Source organism: Triturus cristatus, chromosome 2_1, assembly GCF_964204655.1.
Source record: "Triturus cristatus chromosome 2_1, aTriCri1.1, whole genome shotgun sequence".
In the NCBI taxonomy this organism is placed as follows: Eukaryota; Metazoa; Chordata; class Amphibia; order Caudata; family Salamandridae; genus Triturus; species Triturus cristatus.
In genome coordinates, this window is record NC_140581.1 from 324,963,290 (window position 1) to 324,976,093 (window position 12,804).

Below are 12,804 nucleotides of genomic sequence, written 5' to 3' on the forward strand. Positions count from 1 at the left end.
TGGGGCTCATCATTGGTGGAAGTGCATTCAAATGCCAACTCGAGATCCGACTGTAGGAGTTCTATCTCCCTGGAGGTAGGATGGGAGCTAGAGTCAAGGGGTAAGGTGACTAGTGATAGCTGAGTGCTGAGGCCCCCTTCTTCAGACTTACTTGTTTCATGATTCAATTGTTGGGGCTCATCATTGGTGGAGGTGCATACCAATGCCAACTCATGAACGACTGTAGGAATTCTAACTCCCTGGAGGCACCAGGATCGCCATCATTCGAACAACCAACCACTCACTCACCCGTACAGTCACTCATACTTATGGTCACTCAGTACCGGACTATCATATGCACAAATCCACCTATATAGAAACTCACACACCGCCACTCATCCATAGAGGTACTCAAACACCTAGTCAATCATGCAAATAATTAATCACACTGCCATTTACTCACCTATACAGTTATACACACACCAGCTAAATTACTCATACAAATACTAGCACATTCTTACACTCCTATATAATCACTGGTACAAGCATACACTTATCCATACAGCCACTCTCACAATCAGACACTCTCACTTATAGCCATTTATGTACTCCAACACACATATATACTGCTTTTCACATATGTAGTTACTCACACATGTACCACTGAGATATAGATTCACTCACTAACACACCCATACACACACTCACCCACCCATGCAGTCCATCATAGATGGACTCATGAAACCATGCACCCAGTGAATCACCCACTCACACATCTATGCACACCCCATCCACACAAACACTCAGGCACCCATACAGATACTTAGTCAACCAATCAATAACTCATATAGACACTCATGTAGCTATTCGCCAACCCATGCAGCCGCTTACACACCAACAGACAGACGGATACAGACATTCACACAGTTTAGTCACTAACCCATGCATTCAGTAAGATACGTTTAATCACTCACTTATAGAGTCAGTCACGCACCTACTAAATCATGCATTCAGACACTTATACACCCAATCATTCTTCAATACACCTTTCCCTATATATATTAAACATATTTAAACTTTACAGAAACACACAGTCACTGGATGATGTCATCAGTGATCTCATGAGTGATGGTGATGTCACTGACCATGTCATGAGTGATGTAATATGTGACGTCATCGGCAGTGCATTGCGGGGGTGCGAGTTATAGTTAGCTGAACTAACTATAATGGGGGAATTTCTCTGGTTTTGTACGAGCGGAATGTCCAACTAACTATAACTTTCCCTAAAACCTATGGTATTTTCAGTATATATATATATATATGGAGAGGGAGAGAGAGAGAGAGAGAGAGAGAGAGAGAGAGAGAGAGAGAGAGAGAGAGAGAGAGAGATAAAGGCTCCAACACGGCAGCACTCACTGGACACTGTTGATTTTATTGAGCATAATGAGCAAATGCATTTCAGCGTGCTGCCTTATTCATACATTGAAGGGGCAAGCATACAGACTTAAACCTGCAGGGATTTGCTGAAATGAGAACAGCAGCAGTGACGAGGGACAGAGAGCTTGTTCAGCTGCACCCCCCCCCCCCCCCCCCCCTTGGAGATGCATAGCAGTGATTTTTCAAAGGGCAGTATGGATTCAGCCAGCACACAAATTAAAGTAGGCAATTTCATTTTCTGCCATGAGAGACTGTGCAGCATATGTTCATTTGAGAACTAAAGAACTTTAATAATTATTTTAAAAACAACGATCTGTCTATGATTGGATTTAAACCATTATGTGCATACCAAGATGGCAGCCAGCAATTTCAGGAATGGAATACTCAATGGCCACAGTCCTTTGTTGCTGTCTATGGCTCTAATCTCCATTTAAAAGAACTTTTTTGAAACACACGCTATTTTTTGGTGCACAGCAGCAGAGCACTGAAGAAGGCAGCACGCCGAAATGCATTTGCTCATTATGCTCAATAAAATCAAAAGTGTCCCGTGAGTGCTGCCGTGTTGGAGCCTTTATTATTACCGTGATTTCACCCTTCACGTTAGCGGCCAGAGCACCCGTCCAGAGTTCAGCAGTCAGGGTGAGATTGGTGCGTGGATATATATATATATATATCCAAACGAAGAAAAGCCCAAACAGTTGAAGCACCACACACGAACGTGTCAATCACCTTCTTTATTGGCAGGTTACAGGGACAAACAGCATCACCCCCGCAGTCAGGATCTCAACCAAACAGGTTTCGGGCTTACGAGCCCTTGTTCACTGGTATCCAGAGAGGCACAGCTGCAATGATCTTGCGTCGCACTCGCAGCGCTGAAATATAGTCCCGCCCTGTGGGCATGTGTTCTCACAGCATTATGGTCTTGGTAGTGTACTTGATATATTTCCACAGTGGATAGCAGCTGAGCCCATCGATCAGTTTAAAGTCCCATCATGGGTTGCTGTGCAAAGCAACACTGGGTCCCTGTAAGTGAACCAAACCAATTCGGTCACGTCGTTCCTTTGCGTGCTGCAAATTTCATAGCACGCTGGAGCTGCTCTTCCGCAGCAGGGCACCTCGCGACCTGAGCAGGGCCGCTATATATCCAAACGAAGAAAAGCCCAAACAGTTGAAGCGCCACACACGAACGTGTCAATCACCTTCTTTATTGGCAGGTTACAGGGACAAACAGCATCACCTCCGCAGCCAGGATCTCAACCAAACATGTTTCGGGCTTACGAGCCCTTGTTCACTGGTGTCCAGAGAGGCACAGCTGCAATGATCTTGCGTCGCACTCGCAGCGCTGAAATATAGTCCAGCCCTCTCTGGACACCAGTGAACAAGGGCTCGTAAGCCCAGAGGGCGGGACTATATTTCAGCGCTGCGAGTGCGACGCAAGATCATTGCAGCTGTGCCTCTCTGGACACCAGTGAACAAGGGCTCGTAAGCCCGAAACATGTTTGGTTGAGATCCTGGCTGCGGAGGTGATGCTGATTGTCCCTGTAACCTGCCAATAAAGAAGGTGATTGACATGTTCGTGTGTGGCGCTTCAACTGTTTGGGCTTTTCTTCGTTTGGATATATAGCGGCCCTGCTCGGGTCGCGAGGTGCCCCGCTGTGGAAGAGCAGCTCCAGCGTGCTATGAAATTTGCAGCACGCAAAGGAACGACGTGACCGAATTGATTTGGTTCACTTACAGGGACCCAGTGTTGCTTTGCACAGCAACCCATGATGGGACTTTCAACTTATTGAGGGGCTCAGCTGCTATCCACTGTGGAAATATATCAAGTACACTACCAAGACCATAATGCTGTGAGAACACACGCCCACAGGGCGGGACTATATTTCAGCGCTGCGAGTGCGACGCAAGATCATTGCAGCTGTGCCTCTCTGGACACCAGTGAACAAGGGCTCGTAAGCCCGAAACATGTTTGGTTGAGATCCTGGCTGCGGAGGTGATGCTGTTTGTCCCTGTAACCTGCCAATAAAGAAGGTGATTGACACGTTCTTGTGTGGCGCTTCAACTGTTTGGGCTTTTCTTCGTTTGGATATATAGCGGCCCTGCTCGGGTCGCGAGGTGCCCCGCTGCGGAAGAGCAGCTCCAGCGTGCTATGAAATTTGCAGCACGCAAAGGAACGACGTGACCGAATTGGTTTGGTTCACTTACAGGGACCCAGTGTTGCTTTGCACAGCAACCCACAATGGGACTTTAAACTTATTGAGGGGCTCAGATGCTATCCGCTGTGGAAATATATCAAGTACACTACCAAGACCATAATGCTGTGAGAACACACGCCCACAGGGCGGGACTATATTTCAGCGCTGCGAGTGCGACGCAAGATCATTGCAGCTGTGCCTCTCTGGACACCAGTGAACAAGGGCTCGTAAGCCCGAAACATGTTTGGTTGAGATCCTGGCTGCGGAGGTGATGCTGTTTGTCCCTGTAACCTGCCAATAAAGAAGGGGATTGACACGTTCTTGTGTGGCGCTTCAACTGTTTGGGCTTTTCTTCGTTTGGATATATAGCGGCCCTGCTCGGGTCGCGAGGTGCCCCGCTGCGGAAGAGCAGCTCCAGCGTGCTATGAAATTTGCAGCACGCAAAGGAACGACGTGACCGAATTGGTTTGGTTCACTTACAGGGACCCAGTGTTGCTTTGCACAGCAACCCACAATGGGACTTTAAACTTATTGAGGGGCTCAGCTGCTATCCGCTGTGGAAATATATCAAGTACACTACCAAGACCATAATGCTGTGAGAACACACGCCCACAGGGCGGGACTATATTTCAGCGCTGCGAGTGCGACGCAAGATCATTGCAGCTGTGCCTCTCTGGACACCAGTGAACAAGGGCTCGTAAGCCTGAAACATGTTTGGTTGAGATTCTGGCTGCGGAGGTGATGCTGTTTGTCCCTGTAACCTGCCAATAAAGAAGGTGATTGACACGTTCGTGTGTGGCGCTTCAACTGTTTGGGCTTTTCTTCGTTTGGATATATAGCGGCCCTGCTCGGGTCGCGAGGTGCCCCGCTGCGGAAGAGCAGCTCCAGTGTGCTATGAAATTTGCAGCACGCAAAGGAACAACGTGACCGAATTGGTTTGGTTCACTTACAGGGACCCAGTGTTGCTTTGCACAGCAACCCACGATGGGACTTTAAACTTATTGAGGGGCTCAGCTGCTATCCACTGTGGAAATATATCAAGAACACTACCAAGACCATAATGCTGTGAGAACACACGCCCACAGGGCGGGACTATATTTCAGCGCTGCAAGTGCGACGCAAGATCATTGCAGCTGTGCCTCTCTGGACACCAGTGAACAAGGGCTCGTAAGCCCAAAACATGTTTGGTTGAGATCCTGGCTGCGGAGGTGATGCTGATTGTCCCTGTAACCTGCCAATAAAGAAGGTGATTGACATGTTCGTGTGTGGCGCTTCAACTGTTTGGGCTTTTCTTCGTTTGGATATATAGCGGCCCTGCTCGGGTCGCGAGGTGCCCCGCTGTGGAAGAGCAGCTCCAGCGTGCTATGAAATTTGCAGCACGCAAAGGAACGACGTGACCGAATTGGTTTGGTTCACTTACAGGGACCCAGTGTTGCTTTGCACAGCAACCCATGATGGGACTTTAAACTTATTGAGGGGCTCAGCTGCTATCCACTGTGGAAATATATCAAGTACACTACCAAGACCATAATGCTGTGAGAACACACGCCCACAGGGCGGGACTATATTTCAGCGCTGCGAGTGCGACGCAAGATCATTGCAGCTGTGCCTCTCTGGACACCAGTGAACAAGGGCTCGTAAGCCCGAAACATGTTTGGTTGAGATCCTGGCTGTGGAGGTGATGCTGTTTGTCCCTGTAACCTGCCAATAAAGAAGGTGATTGACACGTTCGTGTGTGGCGCTTCAACTGTTTGGGCTTTTCTTAGTTTGGATATATATCTATATACCAGGGTAACTCGCGATGGGGTGGATAAACTTTTTTTTTAGCACAAACCTGTCTGCAGTATTTCAATAAAAAATACTACAACTCCTCAAACATAAGCTGAACTCCAAAGTAAGATATGCATGTAAGTCTTTCCATTCAAAAGCATGGTTACAACTCCACTTGTATTTTTTTACAGACATGGCCAGTAATTGAACACGAAGGCCCATAGTAACGAAAACAGTAGAACGAAAAAAAAATGTGAAATCAGGTCAACCTCCTCTGATTTTTTTTAACCAAAAGTAGGAAATTCAATCAACCGAGTAAAAGGTTCACAATGTCATCAACTCTTTCCGGTATATATGACTGGCTGACGTCAGATGGGTATGTAAACTAAGAGTGGTGGAAGAAATGCAACACTGCAGTTTTGTTACATAGCTCTCTAAAATAAGAACAAATCGAAAACATGCAATTGAAGGCCTTTATTTTCTTGAGCACAGCAGGTGGTAGTTGGTTCTGTGTATTTTTCCAATATCCAGGTAAACCATGTCAAGACCCCTAAACATGAAGCAATTGCCGTAAGCGCTTAATCTGCCTCCTAAAGGTCCAATCTTTGCCGTGCACCCAAGCAGAGCAACACAGACATAAGTTCAAATCACGTTATTCATAAAGAGTGCCGTCAAAGGCCACTGTCGGTGCACAGAAAGCTGCCAAAAGAGGAAAGTTTGTATGCAGCCGTGTAGAAGAAACCAAGATTACCCATTTGACATGTCCGTTTCCACGGCGGCGGCGTGCCGCCTCAGTTAGATGTGAGCCTCTCCCGGGGCAGCCCGTCACTGCTCATGCATGCTCATTCACAGCATCCTCAACCCTCCTGCCCCAGAGGGTAGAGAGCCAGACAAAGGAGAGGGAGCGGTTAGGAAATCCCTGCATCTGGCAGCCCACGGGACTTCAGATGCCCCCACCATAACGCCCCCAAAACTGAGAGCGAGAAATTACCCACAGCGCGGCCCGGCAGTCCGATGCTGCTGTGCAGCCTGTGGCGTGACAATGATTCCGCCTGAGTCTGCCCGCTGCCACCCGCTACTCTCACCCCTCCCGCCCCATCAGCCAATCAAACACACATATTGTCTGAAGGAGAAAAAACATGGAAGCCTAGCTGCGGCGGCCAACGCCAGACACTCGTGCGAGGTTTCAGAAGTGGCGAGTCAGGTCCTACCTAGCAGTGCACTCTGCTACACTGCCCACACCTCCTCACAGCGTAGAAGCCATCTTACACAGCCCAACGTAACACCATGAGAGCTGGGCGGGACACAGTGTAGGCCACAGCTTCTGGAGACTGAAAGAGGACAAACTAATGCATGGCTTTTAGCAGCCATCTTCAGCCCTGCATTTCCAGCGTAACACGATAGGCTCGACCTAAAAACGAGTGGCTGCGACATCGGAAAGGAAATGCCCGCCATTGTCCCGGTGGCACGAAAGTGAAAGTGGGTGTGGCAGCTGGATATAAGTGAAGCACGTCGTCCTGCTTGAGACAGGAGAAACTTAATAAAGAAAATAGAACAGATCCGGAGTAACAACCAAGTAAAGGGGCCAGTAGCCATGGGAAGAATCAAATGACGACATGGCCGTACTAAGGAGGGACTAACAAGCCTCACATCAAAACAGAAGACAGCATTTACAATGGACAAACACACAGGCCAATTAAAAATATGGGCGGGGTAGTGCACGAGGCTTCACTTCCGTACTGAACTACACCAGATCTTCCCTAGAGCAGCGTTTGCGCGCTGACTCTAGGCTCCACCTAAAAATTATGTTTTTATGTTTTAATACAACTGCTGCCTTTTGTAGAAGAAAAAAAACACACATACGCTTTTTGCACAGCACATCAAAAAAACACACACAAACTACATCATACATGCCAATAGACCGGATTAAGGCGGGAGACTAACGATTTTTCAAGCCACAAATGGCTTTATTTTAGCTGTCTCCTGCCTGAAATTGCATTTTCTACAATAGAAGTCAATGGGGAATTATCATTCTCCCGATTTTTTATTTTAAATCTCCCACGCCCCTGTCCTAAAATGTTGGCATGTATGCTACATTTGAGCTATTTTCTCGGCTCCCTCTAAGCGATTCCAAAAATCCTAGATAAGGTACATTTACAATCCCCAGGAGCCTTGTGGAAACTGACGCATATATGACGTGGAGGATGGATACCTTTTGTGGAAAGATAAATGATATAAACGTTTAAGCGAGAACTACCCCCAAACATAAAGGGCTTAGCAAACTAGTAGTTAAAACAAGAATTGACATAGCCAATTGGTCTCGCCTTAGGGACCTTATAAGTGTTTAGCCATGCAACAGTTGATGTTGTTGCGCCAAAGAATATTGTGCTGCATAACTAAATACTTATAAGGTCCCAAAAGCGAGACCTATTGGCTATGCCAATGCTTGTTAAGAACTGCTGGTGCTCCGCATCGCCAAAACCCGGCGCTCTTAAAGCCCTGGGTATATTTTATTAATAAAGTTATTTCTGCTTTCACAGCTACTGCATGTAAGCATTGCTCTGGTGAAAAGTTCCCACCGCACAGGGACCTTATGCCATTGTGCTACGCTACATGCACAGAGGTTTTGTTTAGCAGCATGGCCCCCGGTGCTGGCACATTCTAAGAGAGAGTAAGTGCTCTAGTAAGGGCCTAAAGGTTCCGTTATTGCTGCTACGCTCTTGTTGCACTCCTTTGCTTATTTTGCACATGTTTTTACTGCTCCACTCACTTGCACTTTAAAATCGAATAAGAATCAATTTCATGAATTTTAGGATCTAATTGATTGTTGTTTTTATTGTATTGGGGACATTCTGGCTGGGGTACGTGACTAATTCACTTCCTGCTTTCCCGTGGTGCCGTCGAGAGCTGCCATCTTTTGCTCAGTGGCGGTCTAGCTCTCGGGCACACGGGACTATTTAGATGCACGCTGGACGGACGCGCATCGCCTAAAGGTTCCGTTATTGCTGCTACGCTCTTGTGGCGCTCCTTTGCTTATTTTGCACATGTTTTTACCGCTCCACTTACTTGCACTTTAAAATCAAATAAGAATCAATTTCATGAATTTTAGGATCTAATTGACAGTTGTTTTTATTGTACTGGGGACATTCTGACTGGGGTACGTGACTAATTCACTTCCCGCTTTCCCGTGGTGCCGTCGAGAGCCACCATCTTTTGCTCAGTGGCGGTCTAGCTCTCGGGCACATGGGACTATTTAGATGCACGCTGAACGGACGCGCATCGCCTAAAGGTTCCGTTATTGCTGCTACGCTCTTCTTGCGCTCCTTTGCTTATTCTGCATATGTTTTTACCGCTTCACTTACTTGCACTTTAAAATCAAATAAGAATCAATTTCATGAATTTTAGGATCTAATTGATTGTTGTTTTTATTGTATTGGGGACATTCTGGCTGGGTTACGTGACTAATTCACTTCCTGCTTTCCCGTGGTGCCGTCGAGAGCTGCCATCTTTTGCTCAGTGGCGGTCAAGCTCTCGGGCACATGGGACTATTTAGATGCACGCTGGACGGACGCGCATCGCCTAAAGGTTCCGTTATTGCTGCTACGCTCTTGTTGCGCTCCTTTGCTTATTTTGCACATGTTTTTACCGCTCCACCTTCTTGCACTTTAAAATCAAATAAGAATCAATTTCATGAATTTTAGGATCTAATTGACTGTTGTTTTTATTGTATTGGGGACAATCTGGTTGGGGTACGTGACTAATTCACTTTCTGCTTTCCCGTGGTGCCGTCAAGAGCTGCCATCTTTTGCTCAGTGGCGGTCTAGCTCTCGGGCACACGGGACTATTTAGATGCACGCTGGACGGACGCGTATCGCCTAAAGGTTCAGTTATTGCTGCTACGCTCTTGTTGCGCTCCTTTGCTTATTTTGCACGTTTTTACCGCTCCACTTACTTGCACTTTAAAATCAAATAAGAATCAATTTCATGAATTTTAGGATCTAATTGATTATTGTTTATATTGTATTGGGGACATTCTGGCTGGGGTACGTGACTAATTCACTTCCTGCTTTCCCATGGTGCTGTCGAGAGCCGCCATCTTTTGCTCAGTGGTGGTCTAGCTCTCGGGCACACGGGACTATTTAGATGCACGCTGGACGGACGCGCAGCGGACGCGCGCAGCGGGAGCGCCACGGGCACGCCAAACGCGCGCCTAAGGCAAGCCCGTCTGTGCCCATCCGCGTCCCGAAAGCGTCCAGTGCCATTTATGCTGTCCGCAGGCCACCGCCTTTGATGGTCCCAAAGGGGTATAGTCGTGCGGACTTGTTACTACTTAGACCTGATAAATGTACAGCAACTTCAAGCTGGGATGTCGGCTGCCCCCGAATATTAGTTTGTCCGGAGTGCCATTTCCATTTGGGCTCCGTCTTGGGAGGGCTGGAGCTCATGCATGCGCCCTCGCCTAGAACCAAAGTCCGTCCTACCATTAGAGCCGGGCTGATTAACAGTCGGTCGCTGGTGAAACATTACCAGGACATTTTCGATCTTATCCTGGATCAACATCTCGACCTCCTATTCATCACTGAGACCTGGCTGAATGATTCCTCCAACCCTATTGTCCAGATGGCTATTCCAGGGGGTTTTAGGATTTCACGGGCCGACCGCCCTTGCGGCAGGGGGGAGTGGTGTTGCTATTGTTTATAGGGACATTTGGGAGGTCACTCAAGGTTCTAACATTGTATTGGGGCAGGGTGAATTCTTGGATTTTACCGTTGCTTTTTCGGCCCATTCTACGTTAGGTGGGACGTTGGTTTATAGGCCGCCCGGCTTTGCGGGACCCTTTCTTAGTGGTCTTGAGGAGGTCATTGTTCCTCGAGCCTTGCGCTTTTCGCAATATCTTTTTCTGGGAGACCTTAATATCCATCTGGATCAGACGGAATTGGGAAGTACACAGTCTCTTATAGACTCCTTGAATTTATCCCAGCTTACCCAATGGGTTAGCCTCCCGACTCACTGTGGTGGCCATATCTTGGACCCTATTTGTTCTAACTTCCCTATTTCTATTGAGAACCCTATTCCAGTCTCCTGGTCAGATCACTTCCTCTCCTGTTTCACGTGGTTAGTGGGAGAGGGGGCCGTCGACCATCAGGCCAATTCCAGCCCTGCCACTGCCAAAATTGATCTGGCTGCCTTCAAGGATATTTTAGAAACTTCTAGGGTCGCTCTTCCTGCCGATTTGAAAGGGGCTTTGGCCTGCTTTACTGATTGTATTGAGCGGGCAGTGGTTACTCTCTCTCCCCCTTTATGTCGCCGCCGTACTAGGAATTCTCCTTCGAAACCGTGGTTCTCAGCCGATTTAAAAATGCTTAAACAACACTGCAAAAAGCTTGAACGTGGTTGGCGCGTTGACTATTGCCCTGAGGCTAAAAAGACAGTCAGAGATGCCCAGAAGGTGTACTATCTGGCCATTAGAAAGGCCAAAAGTCTCTATTACGCTGAACGAATTGAGTTCGCTAGCAATAATTCCAGGGAGATATTCTCTATTGTCCAGAGTTTCATGGCCCTTAAGGCTATGATTACTAAACTCCCTGTCTCTGCTGCTTGGTGCAAAAGGTTGTCTAATTACTTCATTGATATGATCAGGGCTATCCAGGCGACGTTTGCTGGCCAGAGCCTTCATCTGGATGTGGCTCCCACTGCGGCTCCCACGCTGCCAGCCTTTGCTTCTGTTGATCTGTCTGAGTCCCTTATAATTTTGAAATCTATGAAATCGGGGTCTCCTGCGGACCCGTGTACGGCCAGATTACTGGCCTCTACTGCTGAAACGGTTAATTATGAGGTTAATGTACTTATCAACCTCTCCCTCAAAGAGGCAGTCGTCCCTTTGGAGTGGAAACAGGCAAAAATCCTTCCACTGCTAAAAAAGTCATCGCTTGACCCGGGGAATCCAGGGAATTATCGCCCAATTTCTCTGCTCCCCTGTCTCGCAAAAATTTGCGAAAAGGCAGTCAATAAACAGCTTACTGACTTGGTGGAGGGGTTCAGTCTACTGCATCCAGCCCAATCAGGATTCAGAGCTGCCTATAGCACTGAGTCCGCCTTGCTCGAGGTCTCGGAAGCTATTCGAGACAGTCTGGACTCGGGCGGAAGTGCAGCCCTGATAATGCTGGATTTGTCGGCTGCGTTCGACACTGTTCCCCATGCTCTGCTCCTGGCTCGACTAGCGGACATTGGTATCACTGGTCGAGCCTGGAAGTGGTTGGAATCCTTTCTTGCGGGACGGTTGCAACAGGTCTGGCTACTGCCTTTCTCGTCTCCCCCGCAGTTGGTCACCACGGGAGTCCCGCAGGGGTCTTCTTTGAGCCCCCTGCTGTTTAACATATATGTCACCCCATTGATCCAATTGGCGGAGGAACGAGGTGCCAAGATCGTTGCTTACGCCGACGATACCCAGCTTCTGTTCACCTGGGGCAAATCGGATTTCTCCACTGTAAGGGTGCAGGAGTGTCTGACAGATGTCTTTCAATGGCTTTCTGCCGCGCAACTCAAATGTAACGAGGAGAAGACTGAAATCCTCCTTTATGGCAAATTTCCTCCTCGTTTTAGGGAATCACTCTGGCCATCTGATTTTCCCATGCCTTCTTGTTCAGGCCTTCCAGTTAAAAACCTGGGGGTCTGGTTTGATGAGCAGCTGTCCTTTTCTACCCAGATCAAGAAACTGGCGGGGAGTTGTTTTGGGAAACTGAAGTCTCTCAAAAAATTCCTTCCACTACTGCCAAGGTCAGCGAAGGAAACAGTGGTCCGGGCATTGATCCTCTCCCGGGTCGATTATGCTAATGGGCTGTATCTGGGCCTTCCTTACTATATTTTCAAAAAATTACAGGTGGTCCAGAATGCGGCAGCCCGGCTGGTGTTGAACATTCCGACCAGGATGAGTACTGAGCATCATCTGCGCATGCTGCATTGGCTCCCAGTGAGGAAGCGTGTGGAGTTTAAGGCCTTGGTCATAGCCCATTGCACACACCTAGACACTAAATTGTTACCGCCAGACTAATCGGACGCACCATTTCTCTTACTGTGGAGTTTACTCATTTGACTTGACGAATACGTTGAATTACTGGCATTTCGGGAGTCTTTCCCATAAAGACCCAATTCATATATATTTTGGAGTTTCACGCAACTGGCGTTACGAGGTCACTTTTTGATACGTGGCTGTTTTTATTTGAAAGAGAGATTGTACATTTTCCTGAACAGTCCTACTGACCCTTTATTGACCCTACCGGGTTGGAATTATCACCGGTAGTGGGCTTCCATTGTTATTTCGGCATTAGCTACAGCCCTGAAGATTCGTGGTTTACTTTCCCCACGATGAAACACGTGTGGCTGGTTATGGTCATTAAAAGGGGAATTTCTAATCCTTGACAAA